General features: G+C 35.6%; 1 long non-coding RNA gene across 1 annotated transcript in view; it reads right to left on the bottom strand.

Moving 5' to 3' along the window:
- LOC142348537 (uncharacterized) overlaps positions 1-17279 on the bottom strand; it is a 45614-nt gene extending 28335 nt beyond the window's left edge. The window contains exons 1-2 of the long non-coding RNA XR_012760748.1: positions 17177-17279; positions 10273-10483 (exon numbers count right to left, since the gene is read on the bottom strand). This is a non-coding gene — a long non-coding RNA (uncharacterized LOC142348537). The remainder of the gene's footprint in view (positions 1-10272; positions 10484-17176) is intronic.
- Between the last annotated feature and the right edge of the window lie 3212 nt (positions 17280-20491).

Here is a 20491-nt window from a genome sequence, read left to right on the forward strand (position 1 = left end):
TAATCGGCAAAAATTTCCCTTTTTCTTATTTTTGGACTTTTGCTGTCAACGTGGACAACTGCCGCAGTTCTTGAATGATTTCTTGAATTCCTTATTTAATTAATTCATGTAAGTGGTAGAAACAATGTTTTCTCAAGACCCATCTCATCAGTCAGTGAGAAGTTGAACCATAACCTCCTGATCGGCAAATTTTGTTGTATTATTTAATTGCAACAGCTATCATGAAAATCAACGATCATTATTGTAACGTTACTGGAGTAGAGTCCGTACTGAGGTCTCTTACAAAAGAGAACTCGAGGCAGCTTGAGAACTCGAGAGGCGACTATGTCATGTTTAGTGTCTCTGAAACATCGAACTCAAGAAAAATCAGAATTTGTTCAAGTCTTGCAAGGCAGAACTGACACGAGTCAGTCTTTTAATCCGCGCCCATTTGCAATTGGAGTTCGAAACACGTTTTTGCTTGTCCAAAGGGAATTGTATTTTGTGTTTATTAGTTGTATTTTGACGCGAGCTACGAATTCCTGGGTTGATCTTCCTTGGGAACCAAATCCAAGAACCGTATACACTCCATGCATAAATTTCTTTTATGATCTTTCTATGGTTGCCAAGATTTCTATGGTTTTATGGTTTTTGTATGGTTTACAAGATGCAGGTGCAACAATGCTCGGGCTTTTAATTCAAATAAATCAATGTTAGAGCAGCAACCGATTTAACCATCTACTGCTTGATTTATGACATGCCTAGTTCAAACAGTATTCGAACAAAACTTCAGTCAACCCCACTGACTGGCGAAACTTTTAAGTATTTTTAAAGAAATCTACGAATTTGAGAACAGTATCCAATAAATCCTGAATTCATTTGCAACTTTAGATTTCAATTGAAAGAAAGCGAGTGCCAGTTTATATCAACTCTGCAATTTTGGCTGCTTTAGTTGAAATATTAAGTGGCCCATGAAGGGTTTTTCTAGTAAATTTACTCAATGTTGTCACTTTTTTCCAAGCTAAAATTAACTCATTTCCACATAACTAAGATAGTGTCAAATAAAACGGATATGAAAGAAAGGAACGGAAAAGATGGAGATCATTTTCAGGAGTACTCCTCCCGAGTCGGAATCTTGTCAACCATGTAGAAGTTTTGTCGAATATTCTGTATCAATAACAGGTTGAATCGCAATCCAATCGCAAAGAATCTGATGCAAAACTGTTAAGTCGTAGTATTGTTTTGCTGTTGGTTGAGGTAGTTCGAGTTTGAGTTTCAGTTTAATTTCATATATGAGGATTGTGTACTAATAATAAATGCTAAATCTAAAGGTTGAACAAAGTGAACAAATCTCTATGGCTTCAGTAGAATATAGCATTAAATTTCGCTTTTCAAGCTATTCTAGCTTTAAGGCTGGAAATTGCCTTGAAGCGCTATTCAATTTGGTAATTGAGTTAGTTAGCTCAGCCACAATAATAATCAAAGGGCCATTTTGGGCTGTAACGAGAAACTCCACGGAGCGAATCGTATTAAAATAATCTGACGCTAATTATACTGAAGTCTACTTTTGCTTCAATTTATGTTTGACGCCGTTAAAATCATTGCCATAGTGTCCAATTAACTGAAAGATGATCTAAAATAAAAAGCGGTTTGTTAATTGCAGCTTTTTGTTTCTATGCTTTGATCTAAATTGTCAAAAAAGCAGACAAATTTCTGTCATTGATTTTGTCTTTTGTAAATTTATCGCAGCATAATTAATTTATAAATTAGAGTGCAGCATTGAATTGAAATGGAATGAAACATCACTTCCCCACTTACAAATTGAGGTCAATTGTGACACAAAAACGTGATTTTTCAAGATCAGTGACGGAGTTTTGTAACGATTGCCCGCAGTTTTTCCTGTCACAGTTGTCCACAACTTTTACCAATTCTATTTTCCTCGAATTGAAGTGAAAAATGAATGCCACTCGCGTTCGCAAAAGTAAAACAACCATTACAATGGCTGTAAAAAATTCCATAGTTCACTAAACTGTGGAATTTTTTACAGCCAATGTAATGATTGTATTGCTTTTACGAACACGAGTGACATTCATTTTTCACTTCAATTCGAGTAAGATAGAATTGGTAAAAGTTGTGGACAACAGTGACAGGAAAAACTGTGGGCAATCGTTATCAGCAATCTAGTTCGTTTTTCAACTCGAACATTCGGCTGTTCTGGAAACTTACATTTATTTTCCGCATTTAGTAAAAAGGCGGTATATTTCATCTCGTGCCGCCACTTCCTATCAATTACTTAAAAATCATACATGATGCAATGCAAATCACATCCCGGGCGAGACTGGATGGTTATCTTAAAAGATTTTACACGATTCTTGCAAAATCTTGTAAGATATTGTAAGACGAAAGTTTATCTTGTAAGATTCTGTCAGAATCTTGCAAAATTGTAGAAGATAACCAATCGGAATTGTCCCGGGATTTTTCCGTTTTACTTCGTTAGGGCTAAGTTTAGAAGTCCCGGCAATCCTTTGAAGCCTTGAGTTGGCATTCAACGTACGTCTGGAGAGTAGAAGGTTCAAAACAGTCTGGATAACGTTAGCAGAAGTCGGTAGCGATTCGCAGATTTGTGAAGTATCTGACACACCTCAGGACTCATCGGCAGAAATTGGCTTGAGGGTATTCGAGTGAAGTTCGCTACATAAACGTCCCCAGTAATTTATTTTCGAGAAACCACCTTAGTTAAAAATAGGACTTTTAGCTTAAAGTTAGAACAATTTTTTTCTTTACCTTTTTCCTAATTTGGCCTTTTTTCTGCCAAATTATAGACATAATATTAATTAAGCAGAAATAAATGAACTAAGAGGTAAAATTGACCTCAATTTACTTTACTCATATCTCATTTTTGAAAACAGAGATTTGATTAAAGTAAATAAAAGTCATTTTTTAACCACTTCCTGCATAAAGTTCTGCTTAATTAACACTAGGTAAAAAATCTTGCAGACAACAGTGAAAAGCGCAAGAAGTATATAAACCAGCATTAAGCAGCTCTTGAGAGCTGCGCTCATGAGGGCCATGTAAGTATACGGGCGAGAGATAAAACGAGAACGAACAAACTTCAGGAGGTCAGGGTCATGTGGTTTTCTACCCAAATGATTTTGAAAGATACCTTTGGTAATTTTGAGAGAGAAACGCGTGGAAGGGATACCACGTTTAGGACTCCGCTTAAGGAAAGGCCGTGCTCTGCCATAATTGACCATAAAAAGTTATAGCTCGACTTCAGCTCGACTTTTATTTTGGCTCCCGGATTTCATTTCGATCCCATATTTCGCTGTCAGCGTTTAGCTCAACTCAAGTTCATTGTTTGAACAATAATCAACCGAAATTTGATGCTGGACTTAATTTCGATCCGAAACATTAGTCGAACAAAAGCCTTTTCATAGGTCTCTTTTTCCCTCGAAAAATTTTGACATACAAAACTAGTACTGCGATTTCGAAAAATCGAAAAAATGTTTTTGTTACAAAGAAAATTTGAAAATTTGAAAGGAAGCCAATTAAGGACGCCAAAATTTTTATCTTGGTGTATGTGAAAGAGACCAATCAGGTTGTCTAAACAGTCACTCAGTCAATTAATATAGCATAAAAGTTCAGCTGTGACGACTGATTTATTTTTAGAATTCAAAGAACTATACTCAAATCTTGTGGGATTTTTCCAGCACTGAAGACTGCTCGGAAACCCTTCTATTCAGTATGGTTCACTTAATGCTTCCGTGGAAGCAACAAAAAAAACAAAGCAAGATAAAGCTTTACAGAAGTCCAGCATAGCAAAAAAGGACTCGAGAAAAGAGCTACGCTGGAGCCATCAGAAGGCTTTTTCTTGACCTTAAATAGAAAACTAGACGGTGTAATTCTAGTCAAAAATGCCCCCCTAAATATGTTTTAAAAATAAATTGAGGTCTTTAAACTGTAATATTCTGCCATGGGTGTTTGAGAGTTGGCGCTCCAGTCCAAAGGCATTCGAGCAGCGTAGCTCATTTCTTTGAGTTTTTGGTGCTTTAGCAAAATTGCCGATATCAGCGACAACTCCAAAATCTCGAACCAAATTAATGTTCCTTGGTTCACTAATTTTGGCACCAAGCTCTAGCGACGATAGGAATGAGAAAATTGGTGACTTCTCCCCTAAAATCAAATGAAATAGTTCCATAATTCACTAAACTGTGGAATTTTTTACAGCCATTGTAATGATTGTATTGCTTTTACGAACACGACTGACATTCATTTTTCACTTCAATTCGAGTAAGATAGAATTGGGAAAAGTTGTGGACAACGGTGACAGGAAAAACTGTGGGCAATCGTTATCAGCAATCTAGTTCGTTTTTCAACTCGAACATTCGGCTGTTCTGGAAACTTACATTTATTTTCCGCATTTAGTAAAAAGGCGGTATATTTCATCTCGTGCCGCCAGTTCCTATCAATTACTTAAAAATCATACATGATGCAATGCAAATCACATCCCGGGCGAGACTGGATGGTTATCTTAAAAGATTTTATACGATTCTTGCAAAATCTTGTAAGATATTGTAAGACGAAAGTTTATCTTGTAAGATTCTGTCAGAATCTTACAAGATAAACTTTCGTCTTACAATATCTTACAAGATTTTGCGAGAATCTTGTAATATCTTTTAAGATAACCATCCAGTCTCGCCCGGGATGTGATTTGCATTGCATCATGTATGATTTTTAAGTAATTGATAGGAAGTGGCGGCACGAGATGAAATATACCGCCTTTTTACTAAATGCGGAAAATAAATGTAAGTTTCCAGAACAGCCGAATGTTCGAGTTGAAAAACGAACTAGATTGCTGATAACGATTGCCCAAAGTTTTTCCTGTCACCGTTGTCCACAACTTTTACCAATTCTATCTTACTCGAATTGAAGTGAAAAATGAATGTCAGTCGTGTTCGTAAAAGCAATACAATCATTACAATGGCTGTAAAAAATTCCACAGTTTAGTGAACTATGGAAATTTTTACAGCCATTGCAATGATTGTTTTACTTTTGCGAACGCGAGTGGCATTCATTTTTCACTTCAATTCGAGGAAAATAGAATTGGTAAAAGTTGTGGACAACGGTGACAGGAAAAACTGTGGGCAATCGTTATAAGCAATCTAGTTCGTTTTTCAACTCGAACATTCGGCTGTTCTGAAAACTTACATTTATTTTCCGCATTTAGTAAAAAGACGGTATATTTCATCTCGTGCCGCCAGTTCCTATCAATTACTTAAAAATCATACATGATGCAATGCAAATCACATCCCGGGCGAGACTGGATGGTTATCTTAAAAGATTTTACACGATTCTTGCAAAATCTTGTAAGATATTGTAAGACGAAAGTTTATCTTGTAAGATTCTGTCAGAATCTTGCAAAATTGTAGAAGATAACCAATCGGAATTGTCCCGGGATTTGTCCGTTTTACTTCGTTAGGGCTAAGTTTAGAAGTCCCGGCAATCCTTTGAAGCCGTGAGCTGGCATTCAACGTACGTCTGGAGAGTAGAAGGTTCAAAACAGTCTGGATAACGTTAGAAGAAGTCGGTAGCGTTTCGCAGATTTGTGAAGTATCTGACACACCTCAGGACTCATCGGCAGAAAGTGGCTTGAGGGTATTCGAGTGAAGTTCGCTACATAAACGTCCCCAGTAATTTATTTTCGAGAAACCACCTTAGTTAAAAATAGGACTTTTAGCTTAAAGTTAGAACAATTTTTTTCTTTACCTTTTTCCTAATTTGGCCTTTTTTCTGCCAAATTATAGACATAATATTAATTAAGCAGAAATAAATGAACTAAGAGGTAAAATTGACCTCAATTTGCTTTACTCATATCTCATTTTTGAAAACAGAGATTTGATTAAAGTAAATAAAAGTCATTTTTTGACCACTTCCTGCATTAAGTTCTGCTTAATTAACACTAGGTAAAAAAATCTTGCAGACAACAGTGAAAAGCGCTAGAAGTATATAAACCAGCATTAAACAGCTCTTGAGAGCTGCGCTCATGAAGGCCATGTAAGTATACGGGCGAGAGATAAAACGAGCACGAACAAACGAGCATTTTCTACTCAAAATGATTTTGAAAGATTCCTTTGGTAATTTTGAGAGAGAAACGCGTGAAAGGGATACCACGTTTAGGACTCCACTTAAGGAAAGGCCGTGCTCTGCCATAATTGACCATAAATAGTTATAGCTCAACTTCAGCTCGACTTTTATTTTGGCTCCCGGATTTCATTTCGATCCTATATTTCGCTGTCAGCGTTTAGCTCAACTCAAGTTCATTGTTTGAATAATAATCAACCGAAATTTGATGCTGGACTTGATTTTGATCCTAAACATTAGTCGAACAAAAGCCTTTTCATAGGTCTGTTTTTCCCTCAAAAAATTTTGACATACAAAACTAGGACTGCGATTTCGAAAAATCGAAAAAATGTTTTTGTTACAAAGAAAATTTGAAAATTTGAAAGGAAGCCAATTAAGGACGCCAAAATTTTTATCTTGGTGTATGTGAAAGAGAGCATTCAGGTTGTCTAAACAGTCACTCAGTCAATTAATATAGCATAAAAATCAGCTGTGACGACTGCTTTATTTTTAGAATTCAAAGAAGTATACTCAAATCTTGTGGGATTTTTCCAGCACTGAAGTAACATGGACTGCTCGGAAACCCTTCTATTCAGTATGGTTCACTTGATGCTTCCGTGGAAACAAAAAAAAAACAAAGCAAGATAAAGTTTTACAGAAATCCAGCATAGCAAAAAAGGACTCGAGAAAAGAGCTCTGCTGGAACCATCAGAAGGCTTTTTCTTGATCTTAAATAGAAAACTAGACGGTGTAGTTCTAGTCAAAAATGCCCCCTAAATATGTTTTAAAAATTAATTGAGGTCTATAAACTGTAATAATCTGCCATGGGAGTTTGAGAGTTGGCGCTCGAGTCCGAAGGCATTCGAGCAGCGTAGCTCATTTCGTTGAATTTTTGGTGCTTTAGCAAAATTGCCGATATCAGTGACAACGCCAAAATCTCGAACCAAAATAACGTTCCTTGGATCACTAAATTTGGCAGCAAGTTCTTGCGACAATAGGAATGAGAAAATTGGTGAATTCTCCCCTAAAATCAAATGAATAGAGTGGAGTTGGCAACGATGTCAAAGAATAAGAGTCGATTACACTTGTCGCTGTTTCTCAAGATCGATTCAAACAATGGTAAATTTCCAGATTTTCTTCTATATTTACCTAGTCAAGAACTACAATTAGGATAAACCCGATTTATTCTAATGGGGGGAGGGTCAAAATTGACTAAATTTACACAATCGAGCTTCTCAGTTAGGGTCTAACAAAGTATTTTCATAAGTCTGCGTTTTACAATTTTGGAGAGAAAAAATGTTTTTCTTTTGCTGCTGCATATACTGAAACAGCAACGGAGCAAGACTAAACAACAATGTGGTGTTATTTAGTTGTTTTTCCTTCGAAATTGTGAATGAGCACTGTATTTAAACAATGCAGATTGTTGATAATTAAATGGTTTTTCGGAAAAGACGATGGGGCATACATACCTGTACACAAAATTTTAAAAGGCAACAAATTGCAGACGCATAGAAAGTTTTGCACCACCCATGTTTTGTCAATAGCTCGATCCAATTTTTGTTATTCTTTATTTTGTGTCGGCGAGCAAAAGCCGAGCCGAACATTTCATTGGTGGAAACAGACCCACGAAAAGACATTTTCTGGACACGATTTGAATTTTTACGACGCAATTTTTACTCTTTAACAACTTTGGTCAACCAAAAGTCCAACGTCCAATTCTGGTCGAGCAATAGCACAGAGTGTAAGAATTTGGGTCTAGCAAATGCAGTTCAGCACATTTCTTTTCATATCTATTTTTGTTCAAGAATTGTCTATTGATACCCCTTTTTGGTCAAGCTTAGTCTTTTCAGAGGTCGAGGTCTAGACTAGGGTTGCTATGTACTTATCCAAGATATGCAAATTTAGAGAACCAGGACTGATAAAGAATTGGCGTTTAATTTAGATATAATTGAGAATAGTTGATAAAGAACACAAGAGAGAAAGTATAAATTTGTTCCTCAGTTATTGCACGCATCGATGTCTTCGATAGCTGAATTTAGATTGGGATACAATATTATTGTTATAACGGCTTCTGGATACTTCTCTTTCAAGTGTATTGCAACTTTGAAGAAATCGAGGGCTATTGACAGAAAGGGACTGCTCACTTTTGTCTTTGCTGCTAACTTACTTAGTTGGATTCTGATTGTGATGCCCCATCTTATTTTCTTCGATTTTTTTGCTTACCACTTCCATTTTGCGGTATTTATACAAGATTTATTTATTTTTCACGAAGTTTTAGTGTACTCAGAAAAAGTAAAACATCTTTTCTCTGCTGATGATCACTACTTATCTCCAGATGTCGAAGGTGTCAAAAAGTCAAACAAAAAAGTCACACAAAAAACATAGTCTGTTAAACAAGTGAAAAGAACCGAAAAATCAAGCATTTCAAAACACCCAAACTCTAGATCCCACAAATTCATATATATTCCTAGTCAAAGACCATTTCAAATCTTATAAGATCTTTTAAGAGTTTTGTATCGCCTTACATGTTAATGCAGCAATCTTGTAAGATATTATTAATCTGAAATTCTAAGCGCTAACAGGAATTGTAAAAAATAATAAGATCTTACAAAATTTACATAAGATATGTATTTATCTTGCTAGACGTCCTAAAATAGTAAGAACTGGTTGCTAAAAGACACGCATTATTCTGTTTAAAGCAGATTGTGTAAGATCCTAGTTGAATTTTATAGGAAGCTTCTTATTCTTGTAAGACATAACAGAATTTGTAAGCATCTTCTAAGTGTTTTGACGGTTTTGCAAATTTACAAGATCTGGACTTACGTTCTCAAATTTAATATTAAAAAAACTTTAAAAGCAACCCTTTTAGATGACCAAGTGCCCATTTTTCATCTACAGATTTGAAATGGTTAATGAGTAGGGTGCAGAGTTGAAAAATTTTATTAAAGACAACGCACAAAACCGAGAAAAAAGCATAACACTAATAACAGTAAAGTTTAAACACACAAACATTTTTTTCTTAGAAGTTTCGGGTCAAGGAAAAATCGGAAAATACGTGAAATAAACGATGAAAAGTTGTTTTTGTTTTTACCGCAAATTTTGTACATAATTTTACCGTGAAATGCGGTGATATTATGTAATTTCACCGCTATAGCAGGCGATGAACTTACAAAAATTGACCGTATTTCACCGCCCTTAAAAAGTTTTGCATTTCTCACATCCTGCATGTCATCCACAGCTTCTTCCACTGCGCCATCTCTCACTAACTTCTGTTATTTTTGCATTGAATATAAATCAAATTCACTCTACCTTCTGCAAAACATGCGCGTTGATTTTTTGTAAGTTGCGGTTTTTAGCGGTGAAAGTACATATTTCAGCGGTGAACTGTGGTGATTTTTTTGTAAATTCACCGCTTACTCTAATGGTGAAAATGCATAAATTCACCGCTAGAGAAAAGTGTTAAGAAGATGTAAGATTAAGGGGTCGATTTAGGTGGGGGGGGGGTTAAATCTAGCAATTCCTCCCTTTCTCCCCAGTAATTTCACTGCATTCAGTGCTGATTTCACGCAATTTTAACAACTTTTTCTTAGTCGTGAATTTATTTAAGTTCACCACATTCACTGCTTATCCTAAAAATTTTATGTATGTTCACCACTAAGTTAAGCAGTGAATTTTTGTAATTTCATCGCATTCACGGCTTATCTTACATAATGTTGACTGACTGTTTTACCTTCAAATCTAACGTTTCGCCCTAATCATTATCATCAGTTCCTATTATGTATAATCTTACGCCAGCAAATAAAGCTATGTAAATCCGTCCAGCGAGAAAGTTTGAATGCGTCATTTTTCTTGGTCAATCAGATTCGAGAAGTTAAAATGAACATAAAATACGTTTTTGTTTACGTAGAAAAGTAGGACAAGTTTGCTTAACACAATTTCAACTCAGCATAATCATGAAACCTATCAAAACAGGACAAATACGTGCAAAAACGTAGCTAGAATCGCCGCTATGTGGCTTACATTGATGCTTTTGCCTTGGCGGGACCAGAAGAATACGGTGTCTTTTGTGCGCTTCCGGTGCCTTAAATTTGGTGGCGCTTTTTAAAGAAAAGAAATACGCTTGAAAAGTTTTCTAATGCAATGAATGTACCCAATCGCTCATTATATACTGACCATACACACTCCCAGCTTTTTCTTATTTTCCTCCACAGAGAATGAAAGCATTCGGTTGCTAATTGCATTCCGAAGTGAGGTGAATCGGCCTCAATTGGCTGGATTGTCTCCACATTAGGAAGGCCAATCTCACCACATCCACACTGGAAAGTGTCAATTAAGGAACTATTGGAGATACAACACCAGAGCCGGCCGAGAAGGAATGAAGGTGCTAAAAATAGAACTCAAACTCAAAATTAGCCTACTTTTATGGTTGCCACACCCAAGTTTCGTCTACCATGAAGAGAAATCATGCAATCTTCATAGAAGTCTTCAGAGAAACATAAATCTATTAATCACCGGCAAAATTGTTAAAATCATGCCTTTTTTTGTTCTTAATCTCTCACACTTTTTATCCACAATTTTAACACAAAATAATTAAAATGACCTTGTACACTGAATACTGTACAATTGGACGTCAGCTTTTTTAGCCGACTGTTCTTTTATAACATTTGCTTTGCAAAATAGTGATAGTTTTACCTAAAACTTTAAAAGTGACAAAAAAAACATATAACCAACACCCATTTAACCACTATTATTGGTTTCGCCAAGCTGTTAATTTAAAATAATTATCGTAAATTGCGTTTCAACTAAGAAACAACACTTTATTCTTCATTCTTCGCCTAAGAAATATCAATTTTCGTAACTTTTTGTCAAAAAACGCCAAAATATTAACAAAAAGTAACATGCAAACAATACCCAATTACTCACTATTAAATGTTCGAGCAAACTTTTACCTCATAAGTCTTTGTTTCCACTCCATTATAACTAGCATAAAACATTTTATTCTACACTCTTACCTCAAAAAACTACAATTTTTTGCACAATTTGTCCTTTTTTTATCAAAAAAACAACAAATATAGGTACAAGTTATCACTGAATAGTATTTAAAACAAACCAGATTTCTTCACAGTATTTCTTCTACCATATTTTTACAATTTTTAAAATGTACAAAAATGGTTTTTGGCAGCGAAAAACAATTTTTTTTAACTTTTTACCACTAAAAAACAGCAATTTTTGCGCTTTCGTTTTTCAAAATTTTGTCTGTTTTTGGCGCAAAATTATTTCAAAAAATCACTTTAAGCGCTCCATTCAAAAAATTTTCAACCCGTAATTTTACCAAAATTCATTTGGCTCCCCATATCAAGCATTTCCCGACACTGTAATGAAGCCGAAAAACCATTTTTTAGCCGATTTTAAGACAAGTTTTAAACCCCAATTTCTTCAATTTTTCAGTCAATTTTCACTATATTTTGTCCCCATTCATTCTTATGCGCAAATTTCAATTCAAAACTCTACTTGACACTTCTCTCCAAGCTTTAAATTCAACAAAGTTCCAATTTCATTACTTCGCACTTGATTGTTAATTCAAACATATGGGCAATAAAACCCATAAAATTGATACCGCTTGTGCGGTCTCAGACTCGCAAAACTATTAAATTTCTTACATTGGAACAAAAACTTATCAAATTTAAAGTATCTTTTTCATCCCTTGCCTCAGTATTCCATCAGGTTAGTCAGTTTCAATTTTCAGTCCTTCATTAGTCTCAATAGACTAGAAAAAGGATTCAGAATTTGTAAAATTTGAAAATTTTTCAATAACATTTACAAGTTTCACTCATTCCACGCATCAACTTTTTTCCAAGAATTTCACAAATTCCGTCACTCTCACAACACCAAATTCACATAGAAATTACAAGTCTTTGCCAACCACGAGAAACAAAATTTTCGAAAAATTTTAAAAGTTCTCGACAAGGGCACCTAAAAAAAGCCATGCCGGTATTGTAACGGGGGAACAGGTCCCCCCGTTAAAATACAGGCATTTTTACTACTACTAATGCCGCTGTTTAGACCAAACTTAAAATTAACTGTTACGCATTACCAGTTCTAATTATCGTGAATGATTTAAAAAAAAGATATCAGAAACCGGTGGCAAAATTATTGGTATACTTGCAAGAAATCGGGAAAAGCAGAATTTGCATAAGGAAAAATCAAGTTCGCCATGGTATCCAGTTATAGCAAAATGAAATTAGATAATAATCTTGAAAGCATTCGTTCACCATTCAATGGAATCGCCTGAGAAACTGCTCCAGCCCTCAAGTCTGAAAAAAATTTTCACATAGCTTCAATTCATATTATTGTTAAAACTATGTACAACCTGAAACACCAATACTCAATTTATTTTTTTGATATCCCTGGCCGAGGACTCGACTTATGAAAAGACTATAAAAGTCTGGGGGGGCAATACTGACTATAATTACACAGTCGAGTGTCCTAGTTGAAATCGAACTAATATCTTTTCACGGGTCGGGCTAAAGTTTTTTCATAACGAAGAAAATCCAGCTAAGGCCTTTTCATGGGTCCACCATTGGTCATTTCATAATCATCAAAGTCGAGTTAAGGTCTTTTCATTGGTCCACTATTAGTCTTTTCATAAGTCTGTTTTATAAGACTTTTTTAAATATTTTTCCTGCATCCTTTCATACAGAAGCAGAACCGCAGCCAGACTAAAACACTTTGCACCAGAGCATTCCAACTTAAGATTCAGTTGGCTGACTGCCAAAAACTTTAAGAACTTTGTCAAATCTTAAGATGAAGAGTTATTGCAGCTTGAGTTTATTACTACGTCACTTGGTTCAATGAAACCAGCTAGCATAAGTGTATCGGTCCTATTCCCATTAGCCATAACAAAATTTCGGCATTATTCATTTTGTTTCTCCCCTCCAATATTATGAGCTATCTTTTCTAAAAAATTATGCAGGTTTCTGAGGGATTTGTGGTTTTTTTGAATCGTAAAACGTGAAGGAGCATGAGTGCTGACTACGTTTTTGCAGTTAAAATGGTAATGGCAAAAAACGGACATATGAAAATACTAATGATGAACCCATGAAAAAATTTTAACCCGACTTTGTTTGCAAAATCTTGGGTCGAGCCAAAGTCTTTTGTCAAATGTTGGGTCCAGCTAAAGTCTTTTGCGAAAAATCTGATTCAAGCTAAAACCCAGATTGTCTTAAAAACATCTAAAGTCTTTCCAATGCTCAAATGAGTCGAGTATAGTCTTTTCATAGTACATTTTGGTCGAGCATTGTCTTTTCATAAGTCTTTGACCTGGGTTCCTTAATTGATAACTAGCATCGTACACCACAGTCGCGAATCAAACAAAATCAGAGAGATATTAGCACTGCATTTTACATTTACTATAGTTACAAGAAGCATGAGTGCATTTTTTTCAATGACAGGTACAGAAATAAGACAAGAAAACTTTTTTCAAAGATTTTTTCAATAAAAAACTTTTTGGGGAGACGATTAACGGAAGACAAAAACTGCAAAAGGAATTTTACTAGCGCGAGTATATTCTTTCCTCTGATTACAATACAGCGCTCAGATATGCGTTAGTCTCTTCAAGTAACTTTAAACTATTGAATATGGAACGGTGAAACTTCGTAGATTACATGCATTACGCCCCAGAGGTATAACCAAATTGTTACGGGCAAATTGGCCCGATCTGTGTATCTCTTGTTTGTTTTTTATTTTAATGCATTGAAATTGCAACAATAATGCGAACAATAGATACTTTAGCAAAAAAAAACAAAATTGAAGGGAATTTCGCATTACGTGTTTGTAAAAGAATCCAAACTATAACAGCGAAATTGAAGTACAAGCTATGTATACTATTTTTGGCGCACTATGTGTCACGAATCTGCTCGATTTATGTATTTCTTTTCTGCGCGCAACGTAGCTCAATTTTGCAGTATAATCCGCAATTGAGACTAGTTTAATGCGCTTTTCTGAGCATGTAAAAGTGGTTATTAAAGCTTTCTTATTTGATAATTAGTGAACAAAAGTGAACAAACACACACATACACTTAAACATGCAAACCAAACATCCGCGCAAGCAAACACACCCACGCTTGCACATAAAAATACACACACACACAAACTAGATTCCTTTAAGCACAAATATATCCGGCCAGTGCCACATTGAAATCGCCCAAAGCATTTTATAAGCGAGGGACTTTGCAGATAAAAAACAATTTCTGTGGCACTGAGACGTTCTCCATATATGCCGCAAATTAGATTCCGGAAGTGAAAATAGGTTTGGCCAGTCCAAAATTGACATTGCACAAAACTTTTTTGGAGCAAGCGATTTTCGAGAAAAAAAATAGTTTTTGCGGCACTGGCGCTTTTCAAAACATGACTTTTAAGCAAAATTGGATCACTTACAATTCTAACAGGTTCGTTAAAAGGTTCTTGAGCTGCATTGGCAGAAACCAAAAATAGTAGCAGAGTTGTTTGTGACGCGTAGATTAGTGGGGAAAAACCCTCAGTTGGGTGGAAGTCCGGTATCAATTGATGTCCTGCCCGGACCGAACTCCAAGTCTATATCAGTACTAGGCAAGTCTAAATCCAAGTCTTATTTAGGTTTCCAGTACTGGGCAAGTCTAAATACAAGTCTTACAAGTCTGCCAAGTCTTAACCAAGACTTGGATAACACTTGGAAGTTGATTCCCAAGTCAAAACCAACTTTTAAAAAAAATTCGAGTGAAATTTTCGAATTCAACAAAATTTTGCAACGTGCCACGATTTTGGCATTAATTTTTGGCCACTTTCCCGGGGTGCTAGAAAATGATGTCGGGGCATACCAAATTGTTTATGGATGTTTATTAGCACCCCGGGAGGGTCTATTGAGGGTATTTCAGGTGCTCTGGGCCGTTTTCAGCCATTTTTCAGCCATTTTTCAGCTGTTTGGAGCCGAATTTTAGCCGAAAATCGACATATAAATTTCAGATCTTGAAATGTCTGGGTATTCGAATCAAGGAAAAGTTATGAAGAAGACTGTGAGGGTTCCCATGCTGGTTACCCAAAAACCGACCGTTCAAACTTTACTTGCCTTACAAAAATGTTTCTTTCTCTGGGTCAAAAACGAAAAAAAATCAGCTCTGATGGCTTTATTTCTCGAATACGACGCCTTTATTTTCTTTTTCTTGTTCTTCTTTAGTTGTTTTTTTTTTCGTTTTGACCCAAAAAGCGACCATTCAAACTTTACTTGCCTTACAAAAATCAATGTTTCTTGCTCTGGGTCAAAAACGAAAAAAAATCATCTCTGATGCCTTTGTTTTCAATTACGATGCTCATATGTTTCTTTAATTTTATCGGTGTTTTTGTATTTTTTGGTCGCTTGCGGCCAATTGAGTGTTGACGGACCCTGATTTTCTCTGAGCTTTTAGACTAAGTTGAGGCGTTTTTATGACGTTTCCTCGGCTATTTTAGGCGTTTTTTTTACTATTTTTGACGTTTCCCCGGCTATTTTAGGCGTTTCTTTTCGACTATTTTTGACGTTTTTTTTTCGACTATTTTTGACGTTTCCCCGGCTATTTTAGGCGTTTTTTTAGACTATTTTTAACGTTTTTTCCAACTACTTTTGTACTTTTCCCCGGCATTTTTAGGCGTTTTTTTCGACTATTTTGACGTTTTTTTTCGACTATTTTTGACGTTTTTTCGACTATTTTTGACGTTTGCCCGGCTATTTTAGGCGTTTTTTCGGCTAGCCGAGACTTGGATTAAGAATTGCCAAGTCTTAAATCAGACTTGGATTAAGAATTGCCAAGTCTTAAATCAGACTTGGATTAAGAATTGCCAAGTCTTAAATCAGACTTGGATTAGACTTGCCAAGTCTCAGCCCAGACTTGGATTTAGACTGGCATGTGTAAAAAGTGACATGATCATAGCTCTGAATCATTAATGAAATAAGACTTGGATTTAGACTTGCCCAGTACTGAAATTGACTTGGCGTTAGGTCCGGGTGACAATAAAGCACGAAAACTCCGTCATCGTGATGTCCAAGATAAACCAAGCATGCCCCCAACAATTAAGATGTGATTATACCAATGTCAACAAAATTATGCAGTTTTTCATCAATATCGGATTTTCTCAACAGGTCTTCATAGGTGGGTGCCATTTAGAATTGTTTTCTTTTTTATTCACCTTGGTTAAACTGACTATTTCATCTATAAACCTGGCTCATAGGTAAAGTTTTCCTTATTTCCTCCAGTTTGCCCATAACGAGATACGTTTGCACAGGGGAAAATTTTCGCGAAAAATTTAAAGCGAACTGAATTACCGCTTTTTTTTGCTAAACTTGATTTAATGAGTGCTTGTCAATTGAAATCCGCAAACGAAATTGTTAATTTGAGTGTGTTCAAATTCTTTGCTCCTAATCACAGATATACAGTTGTCCGGAACAATCCCTCATATTTTTGCCGAAAAATCCCTCAATTCTGCGTCTCTTATAGTTATCTCATTAATGCCGCCATCATTATCTCCCTCCATTCTGCATCTACTTTTTGCTACTTTCTAAAGTTGTCTATTAAATTTGAACTCCACATTTTGTGCCTCTTATTACAGGTTTATAGGCGTCTACTAATTTTTTGTCTGTAGTTTTAAATTTACAGGGTTATATAGTTTTTTTTTGAAAAATCTGAAACGCTTGGGTTATAACTAATTTTGAGTTATGACGTGAAGAGCTATCACAAGTGTGCTTTTGGCCAATGGACCTGCTTGTTAGTGACAAAACGATTAAAAAGGGCAAATGGCAAATGTGCACTGTGAGGGTAGGGGCAGGAGGAGTAGAGTAGGTAGGATAGGGAGACGATAAAAAACAAAGGGTAAAATGGGTTCCTGTTGCAAAGCCCTGTTACATTATGGCCAAAGTATGCCTCAAATCTGATCTTTGAAGGATTGATGTCAAATAAACAATAGTGCCTTTGCGTCTATTTACAAGTTCACATGTCTATTAAATTTTTTTCTGAAAAATACCGCAATTCTGCTCTCTCTCTCAGTTTAAATAGAATTGTTTGCCCCTGACCTTCCTATTGGACAGATGTTGACTGTGTAGCAAAGGAACAGCAGCTGCTTCGTTAATGTCTGACGGTGTTTGCTACATTGGAAACAGAGCAGAAGAGAACAGAAGGATGCTGAAACAGTGCAATGAACAGTGCTGTAATTCAATTTAAAATTAAATTACGTTTCCTTGAAGCTATTGTTTTTAATGTATCTTTTCAAATCACTTTCCAGCTTTAAAGTTTCCAAAAAAATCATTATTGTAGTGCTGTTTACAAATTATTAATTCCTTTTTGCATGCCCAAAAAGCGAGCGTTTAATTAGGCCCAGTTGTGGATTAGAAACATCTTTAATGCGAAAAATAAATACCTAAAAAGAACGAAAACGCGCTAAAAAAACTTGTCACCTATTTTACAATTTTAAAGTATCTCAATTTCGCGAAATTGGCGCAACTTTTTTTGATATGATAGGATACAAAGCTTGTCTCCTAGTTTAGTTTATTCTTTGTATCTATTTTTCGCGCGTTTTTTACTAAGGCGGAAGTTTTGGGGTATACCTTTGCGTTTTAATGTGGTTTTCTTTGATTAAAAGTACATCTAATGACTTCTTTCTGCGCTTTCAATCATCACAAGCGTCTACTGGTACCGGAAAAAACACTTCTCAAAATGTCGAAAATGCTTTCATGAGTTGCCTTCCCTTCAATAAGGAAGGCGCTTAAATTTTGTAAAAAATGGATTGCACAAATCAATTAGGAGCCTTAAAGATTCAAAGTAGTATGAATAAAATACAAAATGTAGTAACGTTTGTTTGCAAGGGCTTTTTTTACAAATTATAGCCCATTTTGAAAGGAAGCGATTTTAAGGGTTACAAAATAATTAAATAACCGTTACAAAAACTTATTGCGACTAACTTTCGTGAAAAGTAAAGTTTACTTTATATTTTACTTTCTAGTACACATTTTAACAATAACAGGGGAAAAATTCTTCGTACTTTACAATAACAATTTTTGTAAATATCAAATATTTGTAAAAAAATATTAATCGAGTTTTGTGCAATTATTTTGCCGCTTAATGTTACTTTGTTAGTTCCCGTCTTTTTTCTTAAGTCAAGTTCTTTTATCCCAAATTTGCTGGTTTCATGCTCTGTTTCCATTCTCTAAGCACCTGGCAGATATGACCGGAACATTTTCATCAACATTAAATAAATCGAGGGATTATTGTGCAATTAATCCGCCACTTGATTTTTTGCTTTTGTTTCGTCCCGTCCCAGGTCAAGACCAGATGTTTATCTTGCAAGATCTTGCAAGACGATGGCTATCTTGCAAGATCTTGCAAGAAGAATGGTTATCTTGCAAGATTCTTGCCAGTTAGTTCCGTTCGAGCTCTGCTATCATTGGCTGTTTTAGACGCATTATCTTTCATTTGGCGCAAACTATTACCAAAATATAGTGGAATGAGTTTTCAGAGATCATTTGAAACAAAATTTATACCAGATATCTGTATTTTATTACAGCCGTTGGTATTAATACTGGTTACTCTCATTTATTTACATTAAATCGTGCTTCAAATGTCTTGTTTTGCTACTATGGAAAACAATTTACTTTCTTTTTCTAAATTGATTCAATTTTTAGTTTGAGCGGAAGAAAACAAACTTGATGCTATTTTGGTTGTAATTATGTATCACATTGTAAAAAAATTGATGGGAAGCAATGTTCACATCTCATTTTGATCTTGTTCGATCATGTTCCATTTATCTGCATATTTGCAAGATGAATGGTTATCTTGCAAAATTCTTGCAAGACAAAGGGTTATCTTGCAAGTATGTATCGTCTTGCAAGACTTTGCCAGAATCTTGCAAGATCTTGCAAGATCACCATTCGTTGTCGACTGGGGGTCTTTCTTATCTTAAAACAATTTAACTTATTCCAAATTATCCTAATCTTTCAGGCTTTGCTGATTATGCTTCCCTTATTTGATTAATTTGCTTCCCTTACTTTGGTGGTACTTTGTGAAATCCATTATCATTGGGGTATTTTACCCCTATTCGCATAAACAAAAATGCTCTTCTTTGAAAGAATATTTGCATCCATTCCGTAAAACGGCGAAATGCGCGACTAAATTATTTGAAATCTAATTATGACAAATCGCTCGTATAGTGCTTCCGTCAAAACGTATTTCGCGGTGAAAAGCAAATTTCATTTTTCAATTTCCATTTTAAAACTGAAGAGAAAAATTTCCATTTTAGAACACTTCGAATAGGTCACTGCCTTCTGTCCGCGAAATAAGAAAGTATATTTTTCACTCGCACAAGGTATTAACATACAAAAAGGAAATCTGCTTAAAGTTCCCTCACGGACAGGTAAAATCACTCGCTCAGTTTGGTATCTGTAGACGCTCGTAATGATGTGTAAATTTTAAATGGAGCATTCTGATATGTGAATAGTTGGTCTCGGGGGCCGTTGTTCAGTACGTACGAAATACAAATCAGTTTGTGTTTGAGAGAAATAAAAGATAAATGGAAGAGGGTGCTCGAAATTGTTTTCCAAACGTTGTAGCTGTTTAACCCAGCCATACTATTTTGCCCCCTACAAAATTCGCTACAATAGTTCACTTGGTTAACAGTTGATAGACCTCTTAGCTGTATAATTTCATTATAAATATCACGCGCCGACCAGAAGCTCTAGAGGCAATAGAACCAAGCGTCCCTGACTCAAGATCCAGAAATGGTTGAACATAAAGCTGTCAATTCTTCGTAGCAGAGCATACGAGGCAGTTTTCTCCATCAGTACGGTTCGCCCCAAAACAAGCAGCTTAAGGTTGCTCTCACGACAAACTTCTCCCAAGTCAAGTTCACATTGAAAAAATTTTGTAACATCGTCCGGATCGATTTCTCCACTGAACAACTTCTGAAGAGAAACCTCCAGAGCAGACTTTTCTACCAGCGCAAGCGATATACTCAAGACCTCTAAAGATCTGAATTTTTTTAGCAAATCGCTCATTAGTTCCGTTAACTGACTACTTAAAGTACTAACAACATTATTATCATTAAATGTAAGCTTTAGGACCAAAATCCCCTCAGGCAACAAATCCAGCTCCTTTTTTATCGAAGGGAGCTCTCTAACACTGTAAAGCTCAATATTTTCAATGGAATGATTTCCATTGAAGTAATGCCAATGTTCTAATCGGGTTCGAACAAATTTACAACTCCCGGGAAGATTGTAAAAGTCCCCTGAACGCAGATATCCTGAAAAATCAAAATGAACCAAAGACGGAAAAAATCTCGATATAATATCGGGTAAAGACTCGCATTTAGCTAATTTTCTCGTGTGGATTGTAAGTGA

The sequence above is a fragment of the Convolutriloba macropyga genome, chromosome 10 (assembly GCF_964194025.1).
Source record: "Convolutriloba macropyga chromosome 10, txConMacr16.3, whole genome shotgun sequence".
In the NCBI taxonomy this organism is placed as follows: Eukaryota; Metazoa; Xenacoelomorpha; order Acoela; family Convolutidae; genus Convolutriloba; species Convolutriloba macropyga.